Here is a 21,630-nt window from a genome sequence, read left to right on the forward strand (position 1 = left end):
TCAAAATATTATGTGATAAATTCAACAGTCGCTTTTAATTATCGAAAACGATTTCCATAGTAATTTTAAATTGTCTCTCTTACGTTTTGATACAATAACCACACTTAGTTAATGCGAATGACGATTTGAAATTTTTTGTAAAAAATTGAAAATTTTTTTATAAGTACGTTACTATATAAATTTATAACCATACCGATAATTTGCAAATCCAGTCGTTGTGGTCCTGTGGCGCAATGGATAACGCGTCTGACTACGGATCAGAAGATTCCAGGTTCGACTCCTGGCAGGATCGTGTGTTTTTTTTTTTTTAGGTTTTCATTTATACATGTATAAATATATGTTTTCAAATAAAGCCAAAAATGATTAATTTTTGCAAACTCATTTTGTTGATTTCTAGACTCACAGCTCTTGAATATTTTTATTAACGTCTAAGCTGAGATTTCGAAATGATAGTTATGGAATGTCTTGGAATGTTTTTTTCCTACTTTGTATATTTAGTGGGTTAACTATAGTTTCTAATGATTCGAATATATATTCCAAGCTACTATTTTAATTTTCACAGCCTTAAGAATGCTAGCAATAAAGGGGAAAGTGTTAGGCTTTTATACTAGTGAAGGTAGTTTAATGAAATCTTCGAAAATATACTGGACATTCATAGGTGTCACAATTAAGTTATAATTCGTAAAAAATTGAAAACATAAAACTTGCATAACGTAACATAGCATCCAATGGTCCTGTGGCGCAATGGATAACGCGTCTGACTACGGATCAGAAGATTCCAGGTTCGACTCCTGGCAGGATCGTTCATCCGTGTTATACGGGTTTACTGATTTTTTTTAATGCTTATGCATTTAAAAATAAATAAAAAACAAAGTTAATTTTAATTAAAGTACTAATACAAAGACTTATATAAAAAAAAAACCAAAAAAAAAAATTTATTTATAAGCAGGCAAAAGCCATTAATTTTAACAATTGCTGTCGTGATGTGCTTGCATTTCTATACGCGTTTATATGTGTGCTCATATATGGGAGGATAGCAATGTGTGCCCATAAATTATATTTGAAAAAGAATTATAAACGCAAACACAAACACGAACACTGAACATAATTAGTTGGACGAAAATGAAAACTATTTGTTATACCGCAAATTCGCAAATCAAGCAGACGACCGCACCAACTCAAATATTCACTCATTCACGCAATTGTAGTTCAATTTGATGGAATTCTCTTGTACAGATAGATGTACATAATATGTACGTAATATGTAAGCGCTCGTGTTTGAATGTAAGCATGTGTACGCATTCGTGACATTTATACTTTGCAGCTTTTTCTTCTTGTTTTCTCATAAGCTGAAACCAACTGTTACCCAAATGAATTTCTATATGTACGTATGTGTATATTAGCACGTAATCTTTTATTGTATTTTATATTCCGAGCATTTGCTTATATATGCCAAGTGAATGAACTAATCGCCGCCAACCATCGCAAGTTCAAAGTCATTTTCGCGACAATGCTCTATCCGCTCCTATTGATTAATATGCTAAAAACCGATTTCGTATAAAACACTTTTATTTTGATGTTTGTCTCCTGGAAAAATAATAAAATATCAAAAACTGCCAGAAATAACTGAAAAAGCATTTAATTTCGCCAGCCCTTTTTTTTTTGCATCCATGCATATATACGTAGATAGATAGATAGATAAATAGAGAGAGAGAGAGAGAGAGATAGAGAGAGCATTACCTTTACTTCAGCGAACGTTCGGTAATGTATGTATCAACGCATTTAAAGTTTTTTCAGTCAGATTTTTAATAGATTTGATCTACTTAGAAATATGTAATAGAGATCGAAGAGACTACTGATTGGCTGATTGGCGTTAACATATTTGTTAAGTTGGGCATTTAACCATTTATTTATTAAAAGCGACTCTGTGCTTTCAACAGGGAATTTAACCATTTATTTATGGCGCCTACCTCAAGGGTGGAAAACCGTGCTTATATGCTTAATGTGTCTTTCTTCGTTATAAAATTAATTTAATGCACACAGCAGTTGTAGGAATTGAAAAATTGCGAAAAAAATGAAAGAAAAGAAACTCAAAAATATTAATTGAGTGAAAAATTGAGAAAATTTAAAAATATTTCAAATAAAGGGAGCGTTTGTATATAAAATCATTATCTTAGATCTATTTTCATCATAAAACTCCATAACACTATATATGACAGGGAATTGAAAAAATATAATGTTTAGGCGGTAGAGGAGGAGTTGAAGAGATTTTCCCAGAAATGTTAGAAAGAAACCACGAGATGAATTATTATTATTTTAAGTTATAGCCTAAGTTATAGCCTCTCTTTCTCTCTCTCTGTGTCAGTATATTCTTGTTACGGACAATTTGTTTATTCATTATTTCCATTATTTACCTATATATCCTGTTCGAAAAATGTAAAAACAATGGTATCGCCAAAAATGCAATAATGCAATAATTTAATTTATTTACATTTTATAATTATAATTTTATTTGTTTAGTTATATTTTAAATCACGATGACAGATTTTATTAATGTGGATTCGTTTGTTTGCTATTTTACATTATTTTGATATTTTCCGATGTTATTTTTTAAACATTTAAAATATCCAAATAAATCCGACCCAATTGAATAGCCTTACACGCGGCCAATTGCTTAACGGCAGTCATATTCTTAAGAATAAGTTTAGTTTGCTTATTTTCCAAAAAACTAAACATCTAGAGGTGATGATAGGAGAGCAAAAGCGACCAAGTCAAGGAAAAAGAATCGGTAACAATGAGGAAACCATCAAAATCATCGTTTCAATTGTTTCAATCCGCAATTGCATGGTTTGATTGATTGCCTGTCTGATAGGTTGTTAGTAAAAAGTGAAATGTAAAGAAAATTTTTGAACACAAATTTTTACACAGATTTCTGATTCAACATATGTATGTCGAAAATAGGACAAATAATAAAAGTATAATAAATAATATATATATATATATATATATATATAATTCGATGATCAGATGATTAGATTTTTTTCTTTTATTTATCTTTCTTAATATTATAAAATATATTCCATGCTTGGCTTGATAAATGAGAAAATCAAAAGTAAATCTCTTCAAAATGTTTCTTATGTTTAAATTCAAAAAATTTACTTGATTATTGCCGGAGTTCTATTCAAAGTGTTGTTGGCATTAAGCTGCGAAGATTAAAAGAGTTGAGAGAACGAGAGAGAGAGAGAGAGAGAGAGAGAGAGAGAGAAAAAAGGAGAATTCTATGATGCATTGCAAAACTGCTACTACTACTACTACTACTACTACTACTATTACTACTATTACTACGTCATATATTGAGCTGTAGACTCAAACTCGAATGCTATATCGTGCTGGACAATGCTGTGATTTTTTCATTTTAAAATATTACCTTTTAATTTTACATCGCAGTAAAAGTTAGTTATATAAATCAATTTTTGAGGCTCGGAACAAATGAAGTACGTGTGAAAACAAGCTGTTTACTATAAAGAGAAGAATAAGAAATGGAATGATAATGAGGTCAGACTCATCATGTATCATATCATATAACAGTATTATCGACAAAAGCAAATATTCGTAGAGCACAAATTTGATAGGATCAAATGTTTGTTTGTAATGCATTATGAGTTGCTCAACGCTTATGTACGCACCATTGGGTTAACCATTAAAGTCAGAAGAGCTTTGACATGCCAAAAAGCACGTTAAGATAAAGATTCAGCAGAACGACGCTTGACCACATATTGCAAAACCCATGCAGAAAACGTTAAGAGAGCTATAATGGAATTGTAAGAAAATTCTTTGTTGCACTCGACGGCATGTTGATGTATTTACTTGAAACTGCATGTTGGAGATATTTAATTTCTTCATTTCGCTGGACTATTTGTTCGACGCATCTCTTACACCCTCGTATACACTCGCAAAATTTTCTTCACTTCTGACCCGTGTGTTTCTTATTGATACGTATACAAACATTACATGTAGCCTCAAATTCAAATGTTCTATCGTTAACTAATGCCAGGGGACCCAGGCTATCGTAAGTGAGAACACGTCTTTCAAGGGTGAATATACAAATGAGTAAAGAAGTTATATATGCCATATCGAGCGCGTTAATTCGCCTTAGGTTTTCGTAGGAAATTTTCATGAAAGGTTTTGAATCCATATCCCTCGTAGCTAATTAATAAATTAATATTTTATCACTTTTGTGGACATGATTATCGATGGGTTAAATGCTTATATTATTGCTATATACATATATTCTATGAATAAATCGAAAACCTTATAAGGTAGCAAATGAAGATTCATTCATTCGAAGATTCGTTAGAAATAATTTTCTTTATTAGGAACTTTAAAGATTATTAAACATTAGAGGGGTCAAAATTGACCTATATATAGGCATTTGATCTTCGTATACAATGACATTTGGTTTATATCTATTTTAATTGCTAAGGCTACAATTGTCTTTCCATTTAGGCTCGTTGTTTCAAATATATGTGTTGTCGGATTTCGCACATCCGCGACAGAAAAAAGCGTAATAACATTTCGCAGAAAAGACTGGACTGTCTATAGCCATCCGAGTAAAAGAAGATCGTAATCGAAGTGTTTGCGAGGACTACCTAGACGGTTCCACAGACTGAATTGTACTTTTTATCCGTAAAGGAATCATTTAAAGAAAATGTTCATTCGATTAAGTAGTGATCGCAATTAACCAAATTAAGAAAATGGCGAAGATAATAATTATATTTAATTTAATAATTAAAAAAATTAAGAAAGAGCCATCAATTTTGGAGAGTCGTAAAATTTTGAAAGTTAAACACAAGTTACTCCGACCAAGTCCAAGCTATTCAAAATAAAATATCACTTTTATGCGCACAATGAATGAGTTATCTGGGGAAGGATCGCGAAGATTTCTGCATAAACGAGAATGGTTCGAAACGCTACAAATGATATGAAATAGTTAATAAAATTCATTTTTTTCGATATTTTGAACATTTTTGCTACTTACGCGAATATCTGTTCACATGTAGAAACGATTAACATTTAATCCATGATACGCAAAAAGATCTTACGTTTATAACGACACATATTAACATGAGATGATGGGATATTCAAGATACACATTCAAAGCAAATCTAAGCCTCTTGTTTTTAACACTAGAACTACTGAAGTTTTGCGTACATTTATCTTTAACAAAAGGGATGATTTTGATTCCCTTGCAATTTGATATACAAATTCCTTGATCGATTAGAAATTGATGGGTAAAAGGAATGATAATGAAGCTTAGCTTAGAAGTTAGAAGCTGAGAAATACATTGAGAAAATGCCAAATGATCCCATTTTTTCGAAATAGCAGCATGTCATGGGTATCTCTAGAACAAGACGAAGTAAAAAAGAATTGTTTATAGACATGCGAAGGTCATTTCGTATAAATAAATGCCAGGGAAAAGTTTTGGAACATTGCCTGTCGGATAATTATGTTTTGTAGTGCTAAAAACCGAAATCATTTATAAGATGTTATCTTCATCGATATTAAATCGATTTTATTCAAATAAATTTTCAAAAATTCTTACATACGTGTTTATGTACATGTGCTTGCTTGACGGCAAAAATTAATTTGGAAACTTTTGCAAATAATATTTATTATTAATGATAATATTTGAAAACATTTTAAGTTGTTTTCTTTTTTTTTTGTTTTTTTTCAAAAATTAAGCGATTTTTTATTAGCTAAATATGATAGGAAAAAAGGAAAAAGCAATTTAACAACGGGGAGGAACTAAATTGTAGATAAAGCAATGTGAGTTTAAATGTCAAAATTTTAAAGGAGAATGAGATAGAGTTAAAAACGCCGATAGAGAGGGAAAGACGGAGAGAGAGAGAGAGAGTGAGAGAGAGTGAGAGAGAGAGAGAGAGAGAGAGAGAGAGACATATATGCGTATATGCATTTGTATGTACGCATAGAAATACATCCGAACAACAGCTTGGTTTTGAACTCTTCCTTACTTACTAACGTGGTCATGTTTTTGAGACGCTATAGATCAAATACGTGCGTCTTTTCTTCTCCTCTTCTTCTATACATCAATATATCAATCTATATATATATATATATATATTTGTATATAGTATAGAATATTCAAATACAAGTAATTTAATATAACACTTTTGTGATATATGACAATAGATTGGATAATATTTTATCTGTTTTGCTATTGTTTCGAATGATGTTTGCTTAAACACAAAATGTGTGTTTATTTTATAGACTTACTATACTCGCAAACATACATATGTATATATATATATATATATATATTTATGTACATATATACGCATTAAGTGTTTTGTATGTGAAATAATGCATGTGCTCGTGTGTGTAGGTTTGTGCAAAACCACTGTATATATAAAATGTTGGTAAAATATTTTGCTCGTGTATATCTCGTGCGCAGTAAGCATTTTGAAACGCAAGGAAATGGTTGATTTAACGGAAAGTGCTTGAAACTCGATTGAGATTGTGCGTTCATAGGAAGTGTTTTACGACGAGTCTTTTATACGTAACAGTGTGATGTTTTTTTTATATCTATGTTAATATGCGCATTGATTAGAGAGACAGAGAGAGAGAGAGAGAGAGAGAGAATTGATGCGATACTTGTTGCGTTGTTGCGTATTTAGATAAATATGTTTGGATTAGATGTACGGGCTCTTTGGTAATATCTCATTATAACGCACTATAATAATAATATTAATAATAACAATAATAATAATAATAATAATAATAATAATAATAATAGTAAAAGCTGCGATAACAACAATAAGAAAAATCATCAATCAAACTATTTATTACAATATTTTGATATTTATTTAAAATATCGCTTTCGTTATATGTATATATGTTTGTATTTGTATTAGTGCGTTTTCATGGATTGTTTTCGCGTCACCTTCAATCGCTTCAAATTGCTTTATTTTATTCAAATTTTTAAATAATACATATATAAAAGGTATATAAAAAAAAAATAAAATTTTAAATAGCACAAACAAATCACACTTTACAAAAACGATAAATTTCTTTCGCTAAAGAAGAGAAATACGTAAAAAGAAAAAAAAAAAAAAAAAAAAAAATCGATTTTTGTGTAAAAAAAAGTTAACAAACTTTCATTTTTGGTTAATTAATTTTGATTCTTAAATCATTTTTTAGTTCAATTTTTAAATTATATATAGCGTATAAGCGAGTGCAACATGGATCTCAGATCCGCAGAACTTTTAGCCTTTCACACTTTGTCATTAATAAATTTTTCAAATTTTCAATTGCTTTCTTAATTTTAATTACTATAAAGAAATCGCAAAGAAATATCCGGTTGTGCAAATTTTACTTAACACTTGGAGGTAAATTAATAATATTTTTTTTCTACTTTTCTAGTAGTATTTGGAATCTCTCAAACCTTATAATATACATATATTTTTGATATCAAAACATTGTCCTTAGACTAGACAGTTCAACTTTTTAATACTCACAGCATACAGCAGCTAATAGATTGTCCTTATTACAATTTTCTAACTCGGGGTCTGTTAGCCTTTCCATCTGTCTGTTTGCCTAACTTTGTAGTATTTGGGGTGAACCCATTCTCCCATTACCGAAAATGCGGATATCGCCTGCAAATTTTGCAAAACAATTTGCAATTGACCTGTACTTTTCAAAGGACACGCCTACAACGCCTACATGTCTATATGACAAAAATATTTGTTTTGAAAATACAAGAAATTAGCTGCGCCGATTCCATATTACATAGCATGAAAATTTAATTCTTTAACTTATTTCGTCTATTTTAGGATAACTGTGATGGGCATAAGACGTTCTGTACCGGCCGAATTTAACTTTCTTACTTGTTGCAATTGAACGTGGTTAAGTCACATTTTTGTTATGATTTTGTTATGTGAACTTCATCTCGGGTATCAGTTTACCATTTGGCAGGCATCAAAAAGGAAGCATTTTCATTTTCTTAAATATAAGTTGAAGTAAGGTTAGACAATTGAATTTTGATTTCGAATTCTTTTCTTTCAAAAAGTCATTACATCATTTTAAAAACTTTCCCAGAGTTGTTAACAAAAAAAAGGAAATTATGTTCGGCCACAAACGAGTTTTTTACACCCAGCATCGCTTAATGCTGATCAGTAATATCTAGCCTTTCTATGATCTCTGACGCATCACTCTGGGTCCCGTAGACGTTTTGCTAATATAATGAACATATACACATTGTTTTTATATATAATTTATGTATAAAATCATTAATATGCAAATTAATAAATGAACTTCAATTAAAGATCCCGGAGTTCTCAGTTTGAGGGAAAATCAATCAAGGCAGAAAGCACATTGGGCTTTAGAGTTTCACGGTTCTTTTATTACTTGCTTTCAGTCTATATCGCTGGAAGATTGTCCGATTATCTGGAATCCACAACACGATCTTGACCGTAAATATTTGGTTATATATTAAAGTCTCTGCGGTTTTTTCCGCGGGATGGTGTTAATGCATATATATCGGCCAACACTCACCTGATTCCCTTAAACGAATATCTGCTTAAAAGTTAAAATTTCAGCTTGCAATTTTTTTGAAGACAGCTTTCTAATTCTTTGCTCGTGTAAAAGGAAGAAGAAGAAAGCTAGATGATGATTTTGGTAAACCGTGCAAATGAAAGGTAAAACATGCAAAAACATTCCGAAAAATTTGTAAAGTGTACGATGAGAACACTGTGAGTAAACAAGCGAAGGACACCGGAGTCGAGTCGTTTGTTCGATTCCGTTGCGGAAATTTCGATGTCAAAGATGCGTCTCGCTCGTGATGGAATGAAATTTTGCAAATGGTCGAGTAAAATCATCACGCAAGCGATCAGGAATAGGGGAGGCATTAAAAATCAACCACATGACAATTTCAAATCATTTGAAAAGTGCAGGCTAGAAAAAAGAGCTCGAAAACGCGAACGCTTTTTATATGATTCATTAGATTAAGTTCGTACAAAGACAGTTTTTATTTTTTTGCTTGCGTTGTTTGCCGTGGAATCCGAAGATCCGTCTTTCACATTATAGGAATCGCTTAGCGCCTAAAGTGTTGACCGCTCTATCTGATTCCGGGTACTTCATATCTAAAATCAACTTAAATCGTCCATAGCGGATGTCTAAGCATTTTCGAATACTTAGTATAGATTACTATAGAACAAACTATGGTAACAAATTTCCTATCCACACATTGCGGAAACAATATAATGGGAACTGCAGTTTGACTGACTTTGGCATGAGTGCGTCCGTCGCCTTGGACGGCGATCAACTGAATTATGGCATTTTTATGTTTAAAGCTTTTCAAATTTGTACATTTACGGTTTAATTTATGATGTCTATAATATCTGACTATATAATATTTATATTTGTTGAAGTGCACTTTGTAACTTTTATTACAATTGAAAATATTGAACAGGCATTATCGTTGTTTCACGTTTTTGTGCAGCCGCTGCAGGATCGTCCATATAATATAAATATCAATTTTTATCATTGCATCTGTTGTTGTTGTTGTTTATAAGTAACGAGAAAAAACTTTTTTTTCTTGGTTATGTTGTATTTTCGTCCTGTCGTTTGACCGATCTGGCCTGCGTGCAAGGTCTACCAATTTTTATGCTAAATTTGAAGGCGATTGCTACATTTTTGCGACCAAGAGACATTTTGCGATCACAGACATTATACAGGAAGTGAGAAAGTTTAAATCGGTTAAGACTTTGATGTCGATCAAAAATATATGTACTTTATGGGGCGTATATGATATCCTTCCAAGTGTTGCAAGCGTTGAACGTACATAAAAAAAGTATGGAAATATAGCTTCCAGTTGCGATTTTATGATAAAAATATCTGCGCCTATGTATCGCATTACGATCATACTGACTAATCACTTCACTTCACTTTGCCTTCTTCTACTCTAATTATTGGAATTAATCGAAATAATAAATGGCTATGTTTCAAAAAAAAAAAAAAAAAAAAAAAAAAATGAAGTCATTTTAGATAACTTTTCAAGTTTTCTTTATTGGGCTCCGTTTGTACCTGAAGTCGGTTTCTCATCTTCACAAGCTTTCACCGCCAGTTTATAAGTCTCTCCTTAGCTAATCTCTTCATATTCTGTAACTTGGGCCGCTAAAGTTGAAAAGTTAACCTAATAAAAATTTTAGAAACTTGCAATAGCTTTCCTTTCGCAAACAAAATGACGCGTCTCCATTAAATTTTATTTTTATTTAAATAAGTGTTAACCATACAATTGCTTTGCTTTGAACGTGATAGGTAAAAATAGTTTTCAGTTAATACAATTTTCCTAAAAAGTGATGCCAATGATATGTACGACATGTTGTTAATTGGTACGCGTCTCTCTCTCTCTCTCTCTCTATGTCTCTGTTGTTATCAAAAGCAAACGTTACATATTAAAATAATCGGCTTATACCGCATATCATTCTTTTTTATTTTAATTAAAAATCTTACATAAAACATATGGCCGAAGCGAACAAAAAATTCCAGCGAATTTGTTTTGTAATTCATTTTTAATGTGCTTTTATTTTGCATTGCTTGTATCGAAACTTATCTCTCTCGAGTGCGGTAACAGTAACATCAAGCATTTGAAAAAAAAAAAAAACTAGTAAGAGAATGATATTCGATCGTGAACGAAACTTTTGTACCCATCATCGTTATGCTAAAGAAGAGGAAATAAGTAAAAGAAATAAATTTTCATGTTCTATAATATAGAGTGGGCGCGGACTTGCTCTTCTATTTAAAAAATAAAAGTTTTTGTCGAGTGTGGGCGTGTGGGCGTGTGGGCGTTATAAGCGTGTTTTTCTTTCTTTCTTTTTTTTTTTTGTGACGATATCTTCATTTTCGCTAACGAGACAATGTTTATCACAAATACTACGCAGCTGGGCAGACAGTTGGATGAACAGACGGACAGACGGACAGACGGACATATTTAGATGCATTCCAAATTTGAAACTGGCCAAGAATTTATATACTTTATGGGGTTTTTGAAGTCCCGTTTCTGCGCATTATAAAGGCATTGAGAAAACGATTAAATTTTGATACATCATAATATTGGGTAGGAAAGGTCAATTTTTTCCATTTTTGTACAGGTATTGCAGTGTTGCTCATAGAATTATACGTCCAAACTTTGGGACATTTATCTGCAATAGTTTATGAAAAAATGTGCAAACAATCAATATTATAATCCTTTTGTAAAACAGAGGTGTGCCCTTCGACTGATTTGGTCCATTTTCAATACCAACCTGCGTGCAAGAACTTCAAATCTTTTTGCCAAATTTGAAGTCGATGAAGCTTCATTTTTGCGCCCAGATGGACAGGCTTATACCAATTCAGAATTTGTTGCTGATCAAGAATGTATACACTTTGTACAGTGTCTGATGCTTTCTTCTGGGCATTGCAAACGTTTTGACAAATGAATATACCTCTTATTCTTCGGTGACGGGTGTAAAAATACGTTATCAGCTTTTGCTTACTCGTCAAACTTGTAGTAAGTTTCGATACCAATTTAGTTCGGAAACAATTGTTGATTAATTTTTAAAGATTTTCTTATAATATATTAACTGACGGTTACAGGTACACCAACAGACGTTTATGAATATTAAACGTAGCGATATATATATATATCGCTATAATCATGTGCCAGATGTAGCTTATATTTGCTATTTGGTCGTAGAACTCGGAAAGGTCCAAAGGCTGCCACTACTTATATGAGAAGACTTTTTCTTTTAATTATTCATTTTTTTTAACCTTCGAAAACATCGCTTTTGTGATTATTAAAGTTGACCTTTTTATGAGATATAATGTAGACGGCATCGATGTGAACACGTGGCAATCGGAAGCCGCTATGTCCGATGAGTAAGCTGGGTGTAGCAGAATTTTCCATTCGAGCTGCAACAGTGTATTCTTGACAACTCTTGCCACTCTTCGCCGAACGTTGTTATGCAAGAGGATGACCTTGCGTCCGTTAACCGCTATTGCTTGTCTTTTTTGCAACAATATATCATTCGTAGCAAAACAGTTTCATTCGGTTTTAGCGGCTCGTAATCCATTACACCTAACAAAACTTTATGGCAATGAATTTTCCGCTTCGATGACCATGTCCCCTGGGCTAGCTAATGGCCTTTTGCGCTTAGGATTGCTGTACTAGATTCACTTCTCACGCGACAGAAAACTCTTCTTTTTTTGTGACTGGCAAGCAATGAAACCGCGATCTTGAAACGGTTCGAAATGGCATTTGCAGTCAGTTTGTGTCGTAGCTAGGGGATATGGTGGAGCAGCATCACCATAAACTTCTAAAAGTGTTTGATGGGCTTCGTCAGCTTCATCAGATCTCTGCAAATCCAACAACAAAAGTAACGAATGTCAAAAGTGCAATTTTGTGCGCGCCATGATCAGCGCCTGCATACACTGACAAACTCAATAATACTAAATGGAAAACGTCCAAAGTCATCAAATTTAATCGTTGCGTAAATTGATACTTTGCGTTACTTTATCATTCTTAATTCGGTTGTCGTTGATTAAGATACGTGCAAGCATCTAATACAAGAAAAACTTAATTATATGATTGTGTGTTTGTAATGCTTAGAAATATTTTGCATCAACAACCCTACAAGCAATATATCTTTCTGATCAGTGTGAATAATAAAATCAATTTTTTCCCACCGCTATGCCGGCCAAAAAAAATAAAATTAAACTATATCTGTCGGTCTGTCTGTCTTTGTGCTGAAATCGCAATTATAAAAGACAAACTTGTCTCGAACTTGACAGACTTGATCAAATTTGCCCATTTAGTAAGGAAAGAAAAAAACACAAAATATGAAAAATGCGTAGTATGTAAACATGACCTTCAATTTATGCAATCACTCATACGGTTCTGGCCAATTTCTGTAACGCGTTCTACATCAAATGAATATAAATTAAATTTACGCCGTCACATACAATGTTTAAATATTGAAAAATTAACTTCAAGACGCATTTTCCCTCTGCAAGTACAAAATATATCTTTCTACTGCAGCAATATTAAAACTCCTATCCAGTAATAGGCTTCATATCTCATATATATATATATATATATTAGCGTTGAATTCATTTCGTCTATTCTTTGACTTTTTTCAGATAGAAAACTAAAACCTGGCATTCTATATATTCCTGATTGCCGATCAAGCTTACAAATGCTTGCATTGATCCTTTTTTACAATTACGTAGCAAATATTCAAAGATATTTTCAAATATTTAGCAACTGACACATCCATAATTAACACGAAAATCTTTCCGATTATTTCATTCAATGAGACTTTAAACAGAATCCGGCAAAAGTTTATTTACATACTTCAGGTGTTTATAATCTGTGAACTGATAGAAATTTCATAAAGAAAACAAAAACAGACTTCGTTCAAAATTGAAATAATTTGCATATGAACTAAAATTCCAAAGCAAAGCAAAGCAAAGCAAAAGAATTTTTTTTATTTTTTTTTTTTTATTTATAATATTTATAAGGAAAGAAATTTTCGAAATAAAAGCAAAAAGAAGGCAAACAGAGAAATTCAATAATATTCTCACTTAGTGACCGATTAATAATAGTACAGGCATTCCCCGTACAACATGGTACTTGTCAAACAGGGTATCGAGATCGAGCACCGTACACATTACCTTGATTCATTTTATAGCCAAGTTTAAAGTTCATTATTCTATATTACATTCTATAGTGCAGTGCGATACAAATTAACCGCTATGTATATATATACATATATAGATATTTATATATAAAAATAAATTTTTTAGTGCAATCACACTATTTTTGCACTTCAAATGCTAAATCATTTCTTGACGACAGTATTCAGGATCATTGGCAAAATATCTGACAAATCGCACTCATGGATATCTCATTTCCTTTTCGTTCTCTAGGAGTTTCTCTAGGAACAAGTTTTTCTTTTTTTTTTTTTGTATATCTGAAGAGAATTCCTTTGTGCATTTACCAATACCCTCTAAAGAAAATATAACTTTGAAAATATTGCACAAATTGTTTGAGCCAAACTCTTTTTAAAAGTCAGCAGAAATTTTAGATAAAAATATTTCATGATAAGCAAATGCTATTAGGAAATGTTACGTCTGTTCTCAGCTGCGAACATTTCAACTTTTAAAACAACAAGTTTTATGATAGTAGATGTAGGGCGTAAGTTTGTTCATTGCAATCAGTTTGTTCAAATAACGTTTAAGGTATTATATAATCACGACAAAAATTTGAAAATAATTAAAAAGTCAAATCTTTTATAGTCAGATAAATCTGATCGTTTAACATTCTACACAATTTCGCTTAGTATAAACCCAAAAATTTTGAGTATTAACAAAAACTAGCAGATAAGTATTAAAAGAACTTATTTAAAAGATCTTAAATTACTTAGTTGGCTGATCGAAGAACTTATTATTCTCAAATTAGAAAAAAATATTAAACCTGATTGTTCTATGTAAAGGTTTATCTATCATGAGAACAATTGCACGGGTCATTAGAAGGAGAAAACCAAGTAACAACCGTATAGCGGGCCAAGAACAGCTCTACTCAGCTCTACCATTAATACCTTACACCACATTACTTAATATAGGCATTCTTGTAATTAATTTTGAAAATAAGGGGTTTGGGAGAAATGGTTGAAAAAGTCGTTCAACTTGATTCGAAGTATTTTCAATAGTTTTGGGTATTGAGTCAAAACACGTTAGTGTTTAAAATTTTTTTTTTATAATATCTCCCAATATTTCTATTTGTACATTGAACGTAAGAATAGAAGACGAACAGATGGACAGACAAGCTTAGATCGATTGAGAAAATTAGTCCGAAATGAGCAGGGTCTATCTCAAGTTCTTGTGGGTATTGCGTACATGCGTTCAAACTAAATATACTCATGTATCACAAGGTATAACAAACTAATGCGACTTCTACACTTAGTACAGTCAACTTATATATACAGAATCGAAATGTCATTCTGGATAAAAGTCAGTAAAAATATAAGTAATATTTTAATATATACAATTCGGATGGGATGATATCATGTTTAAAATCTCTTCCATACGCATTTTCTTACAGCGAGTAACCTTTTCAGGGGGAAACAAAGTTCACTTGAAAATTGAATTAGTATAGCGGTTCGATAAATAAGTTTATTATTCGAAGTCTGGGATACGCATGTCCGAAAGCATTTTTTTTATAAATTCTGGTGTCCTCACATGAGGACAAAGTGAACATTTTTTAAATTCTTTGACGAAAACGAATGATGGTAAAGAGTAATAAGAATTGTTTGACAAAAAAGACAATTGGATCAAAACGGTGCACATTTTGCACCCCCTCACGCGAACAAATGCGATACATTGTGCGGTCATTTTTACGCATCTGATATTATTTGGTTTTATCAAATCCCCCATTTTGAATTGTAACGGTTGAAGAAGTGAGGAGAAGCGATATTTTATTGTCAACCTTGCTGTACTAGAAAGTTTTAATTAGGTTTGCTGTTGATTTTCTTATGGTCATACACTTTATTTTTGTCTATTTTTTTTCACTTAAAAATTCATTCATATATATATATATAAAAAAAATTTTTTTTTTTTTCATTGCACGCTTTCCGTGTCATATGCGTTCATTAGCATCGGCCGAAAATAGTTTCTCCGTTGAAGAAATTTTATTAAGAAAGATACAATACAATATAATATCTAAAGTGAAAAAAAGCATAAACAAAAACAAAATGAAACAAAAAAACAAATGCTTTGATGATATGAAAAAATGCCTATTCAGAAACAATGGCTCTTTGTTGTCGCTCACTATGGCAGTTGTCTACTATAATTAAACTTCAACATTGATATCTAATTTACATATGTATACATACATATATATACAAGCATTGAACATCCAACTAACTATCCTATCATAATACTCGATATTAACTATCAGTAAATATAAGAACATCTGGTTACCAGCAGGCACTTCCGCGCTATAAAATTGATTTTCATATTAACCGTTAAATGATTCGAATCTTTGTCAATCCATTGTGAGGATATTGTAATGTGAGTTCGTCTTTTGTGATTTGACATTTTTACGCAACTACTTTTGAGAATAAGCCCGTCACGGCTGAATTATGCTTTCTAGGAGAGTATAGGTTTTACTTACTTACTTACTTTCTTGGGAAATCTATTTACAAATTATTTACCGCAAGTTATGTGTCAAAGGCTTTAATTCACCTTCTAGTTTTGGCCGTTCGAATATTGTAATTCAACTCTCTTGACTCTCGGCTCATTTTCGACTTTCACAAATATTTTGCTTATATATCATTTTACAAGCAACTTACCTTACCTTGATACCTGTTATCTTATCGCCAGTTACCAGCTGCATGAGCCAGGTAAGGCGCCATAAATGTGTACTTGGTTTTCCCTTTCTTACGCAATCGATTAATTTTCAAGAAAACTCAAATCATCAAATACGACCTTTTCGCAACAATATTGTAATCTGCAGGCGTTCCGTACTACTAAAGTGACGACAAAAGATATAACGACTACAATATAAGATAACACTAATCGTTTCCTAAGCGAGAAAAGATTGTTTATCTAAATGCGTTGTTTGTATTTCCACTAATCATATTGGAACAAATTAAGGAACAAATTTTTTCCATTCGAATTATTTAATAATAAAACCTTTAAATGAAATTTGAAAAACGACATATATATATATATTTTCAAAGTTCTTCTTATATATATGAGAAATATATTTATTTTGTCAAAACGTTTGCAACGCCCAGAAAGAAGCTTCGGAGATCACACAAAATAAATATATATTCTTCATTAGTATCGAATTCTGAATCGATTTAACCGTGTCCGTCTGCCCGTCTGTGCAACGTTTGCTGTAAATGTTTTCCCGATTGTAAAAATGAAGATATTGTCTACAAGTTTGCAGAAGAATTTTAAAATAACCCATACCGGTCAAAGGGCACGCCCACAAGGCTTACACTTCTACACAGCAAGAACTCAGAATACTTTTGCTTTCTGTTTTTTTTTTTTTTTTTTTTTTTTTTTTCTAATTTTTGAAGTACAACATATACGTCGTATGAATGTTTGCTTTTATTCTGAAAATAAAAAAGATTAGCCGCGCCCTGTTCAATGCTATAGAACATGAAAATTTAGTTATTTTCCTGCTCTTTTTTTTTTTTGGTTCTTTTTAGGATAGCGGTGATCGGTATAAAGATTCGATCACGGCGTAATATAATTTCGTTACTTGTTGAATATTCATAGGGTTTTCTCCGGCTATAGTTCACTAATAAGAAAGTTGTGTTGTTCTCCGATTTCTTTTAGATATGATCACTTTAGCCCTGAAAGACTTATTTTGAAAATTTTTTGCCCGGCGATGGTCGCAAAACCGTTTGATTTGACAATGTAAATACAGAAAATATAACATAATCTTCTTCTTCGTGTCCGAAACACTTTTCCCAACGATATTCACTAACTTCGATATAACCTGTTTAACGTGAGAGTCGTCGAGCTACTCGAAATTGCCATCGATCGTATTCTTCTTAGTATTAGTAAATCTTCTACTCGCCGAGCTTTTGTTTTCTATTACAATTTGAAAAGATCAAGTAAACATCCTCGAGGAGGCCAAATAAGACGTGTCTCGTGTATGAGGTAGTAAGTCGAATTTTAACTCTCTGACCTTTAGGGCTTCTGGATTGTCTTGATGTGTTCTCTCAAGCATCACTCTTCAGTATCACTTAAACGACGCAATTTGTTCGCGTGAAGCTTGCTATTGACTACTTTTCAATTTTTAAGAAAAAATTATAAAATGAAAAATAATCCAAAAGTGTTTGGGCAACGACGCTATTTGCTTGCGGTTACGGATAACCCTGGCCCGCACTTAATATTACGTATTCCTCCTGACAGCATATGATGTAAAGCACTTTAACGGTGGTGTTGCTGGGACAGTTCACTCTCAGCACAACAGCGCCAGAAGATCTTCTTCACCATATCTGCCATTTAATCAATTAGATCGCTTTTGTCCTCCAATACTTCATTGTTGCTGGAACAAATCTACATCTTTTTGCCCGACTAACCGACTGACTTCTTGCTTAGACGCGGTCACCTTTGCAGCTGTTAAAACTATGGAGTGCCTTGCGTTAAGCTAAGATTTTTATTGATATTTTAGGAAAACATCGATTGAGAAATTTTTGAGTTTCTATACGAAGCTCGAAATGAAAACAACCTCGAGTGATCTTATTATTTATTATTATTCACTTTTTATTATCACATCATAAACGATTTTTAAAAATTTTTCTAATTAAATTATGGTCTAAATAAATGTCTGTCTAATCCTGATACACATATATGGTATTTGTGTGTGTCAATACGTTTAAAAAAAGTTTTTTGGATTAATTTAAAAAAGGAAAATAAACAGCTTGCATTCATAAGAAATTCAGATTTTCCGTATAAAATTATAAAACATACAGATGTTTAATCATTTCAGACGAGCAGTTGGTATAAATGTAAATGCAATTTTCTAAAAACCCACATATTTTCTGTTATAGTCGCTGCTGTTGTCTGCATAATGAAAACGTAAACAAAATGTTAAATTGAAAACAATTGAAAGCTTTGCAAAAAAAAAAAAAAAAAAGAATAAAAACGAAAAAAGTAAAACACATAATAAATAAACCAGAAAAACCGCAATAACAGACAAACAAGAACTGCAACAATAACAACAATCAACTGACATTGAGCTAATGCCCTAAATAGTAACCTAAATAATAACCTACATACGAATTTATTACATATGCATACTATTGTTTATAAAATTTCATTTTTTTTTTTGTTTTGTTTTGTTTTCATTAAACGTGGATGCACTTAACTGACTGATAATGCACCAACACACCAAACGTTATTGTAATTTATTAGAGTACACAAGTAAAATAAAAAAAAAAAAAAAAAAATTTTTTTTAATTTAAAATAAACCGATTCTAATACCTCATCAGTTTTATATTTATATAAATTTATATTTTTTTTTTTTTTTTTTTTGTTAGAAGAGGGGAAGAGGGGGAACAGTTTGAAAAAGCTACTTTTTTTTTTTTTGGGCAAGGAAAAGAATACTACTAATAATAGAAGACTAAATTTGGAGATGGACTTACGGACATGCTTAAATCGATTGAGAATCTCATGCTGATGATCAAGAGTTTACATAAATACAGGTTATAAAGCTTTTCAAGTTTCCTTTAAATGAATACAACTTTCATCCTTTGGTGATGGGTATAAAAAACTACTTAATCCATCCATATGTCTTTAATTAGAGAAATGCGTAGAGGATTTTAAAAATACTAATTTTGGCCGTGATGGATGGGTGTTTAAATAAAAAAACTTTAATTCTCGATCAAGGAAAAGCAATGTTTTCTTAACAAATAATGTTCCACTTACTTCTCTTTAGAATGTTATTCTAATGCCACGAACGAAAAGAAACGAAAATTGTTTAAGTTATCCCTGCTTGCGATTTTATAAAATAGTTTTACGAGAAAAACGAATCCAAGATTTTGAGATGACTTATAAACATAGCTTTTTTTCATTATAATAAATTTGTTTGCCTTCCCAGCGCCCAGGGCCAAAAAAACACAAATCCCTCTCCAAATGTTTCTTTTCATTCTTTTTCTTCGAAGAACGTACGCTAGAATGTTCGGATGAGAGAAGAAACACACATTTTGCACGCTTACGTGTTGAAAAATAGCAGAGGAAATGGCAAGATGATGTATAATTCTATATATGGAAAATGTTAGCCCAACTTTTAACATCTTGGTAGAAGCTCTAATACGTTGCGAATCGTTGACAATCTCATATCCATTTAACAATCAATTATATCAAGCTACCGTAACGTATAATTAGTTTGGAGAAATTTTTAAATCAATTTAAATTTAATTTAAATTAGAAGACTTTCCAAAGGCACGGACTAGACAAGTGTTAGAGACGATAGAAGAAAGCAACAGATAGGACAGATTAGGTTGTAGTTTCCGAGTAGAAATTCATTTCAAGTAATTTTTTTCCTGTGCTTGCCGAAAGAGCTTGAAGTTTCAAGGAAGCCTACTTTTATCCTTCATTTTTTTTACGTAATTAATGTTTAATTTTTAAACAACAGAAAACAAAAAACATGTTTTGAAAAATTTTGAATCGTTATTCCATTTAATGAGCTTTTGAGAATTAAGAAAAGTTGGGATTTTTGCCCCCCACACAAAAATATATGCGTAATGTGCCCAGGCAATCTTGACATAATCTATTTGAAAATTGACTAAACAAGCGAGAACGTTGTAGTCGGACGAGACCGGCAATTAGATGCAGTACACCGTTTCGTTTAGTGCTGTTATTGACTCGTTTTGATAATAACACATCAAAAAGGGTACAAAAGGCAGAGGCTTTTCATAAAAGCCGTCGGAGGATTCCCAAAATATTAGACGGCATGATTCAAATTTAGCATAGTTAAGTTACCATCTGTTCCAAATTTGCTATCATTAATTTTTGTGGTATGGACCATTTTACATTATAGGATATTACAAATTAAATCCTATCCTATTCTAAAAGGGTTACTATTCATGAGAAATCTTATGTGGGAAGGAATAGACTCATTTAGCTCAAACTTGGTCCAGTTCATTTTTAGGTCAATTTACTATTGTCAACTAATTCCCTACCATGAAATGTTCAAAATTATCTCTTTTTACCATATAAAGATTCAATTTTTGTAAAAAAGCTTATAGGGGCGGAGGTTCAACCCGAACCAAATTTTTCACACCAATTTAGAATGTTAAAGTAGTACTTTTTACTCAGCGAGTTGTGTCGAAAAACTTTGAAAATTGCAACTTGCCTTATTTTCAAAATCCGAACCATTTTCAATTCGTTCAATGCGTTCGTCCTTGGGTCGAAATAAGTCACTATATCAAGTTTAATCAAAATATATATAAAAAATTGCGACAAATAGATTGACATAGAATATTTGGATGGACGGCTTATATTGATTCAGAATTATTTTCTGAATCGATCGGTATAATAAAAGATGGATCTATCTTAAGCTCTTCTCAGTGTATGTACTTACAAACACTCCTGTATCATAAATGCTAGGGTAGGTATAGGTATAAGTTAGCTTGTCAGACCGCGTAAATATATTTATAGATTAACCAAGTCCGCTGAGTGCCTTTTAAAGTGCATTACAATGAAAAATTTAAATTTCATTTAATGGAAAATATTCGTTAACACTACAATCATGAGGGTCATAAGCGAACAAGTCGACATAGTTATATCATATACCCACTGCGGTGATTACAATTATAACGATTTGATCAGTATTGCAACATAGATGTATAATTTGAAATAAATGAAAAATCATTCATCGCGAATTTTTTTTTTTTTTTTTTGGAGCTAGATAAACAATAACGGTCGTTTATTAAGTCACGAAACCTCACTTAATTTTAATATAAGGTACGCACGCAAAAAGAACGTTCATTGCATTTAAATTTATTTTAAATGAAGACAAATTTTTTTTTTTTTTTTTTTATTGTTTGTTTA

The 21,630-nt window shown here is 31.8% G+C and overlaps 2 non-coding genes across 2 annotated transcripts; both read left to right on the plus strand.

The window, feature by feature from the left end:
- Nucleotides 1-219: 219 nt before the first annotated feature.
- Trnar-acg lies at nt 220-292 on the plus strand. The gene has a single exon. It is a non-coding gene; the product is annotated as a tRNA-Arg (tRNA).
- Nucleotides 293-730: 438 nt separating this feature from the next.
- Trnar-acg lies at nt 731-803 on the plus strand. The gene has a single exon. It is a non-coding gene; the product is annotated as a tRNA-Arg (tRNA).
- Nucleotides 804-21,630: the final 20,827 nt, after the last annotated feature.

Source organism: Glossina fuscipes, unplaced genomic scaffold (assembly GCF_014805625.2).
Source record: "Glossina fuscipes isolate IAEA_lab_2018 unplaced genomic scaffold, Yale_Gfus_2 1, whole genome shotgun sequence".
In the NCBI taxonomy this organism is placed as follows: Eukaryota; Metazoa; Arthropoda; class Insecta; order Diptera; family Glossinidae; genus Glossina; species Glossina fuscipes.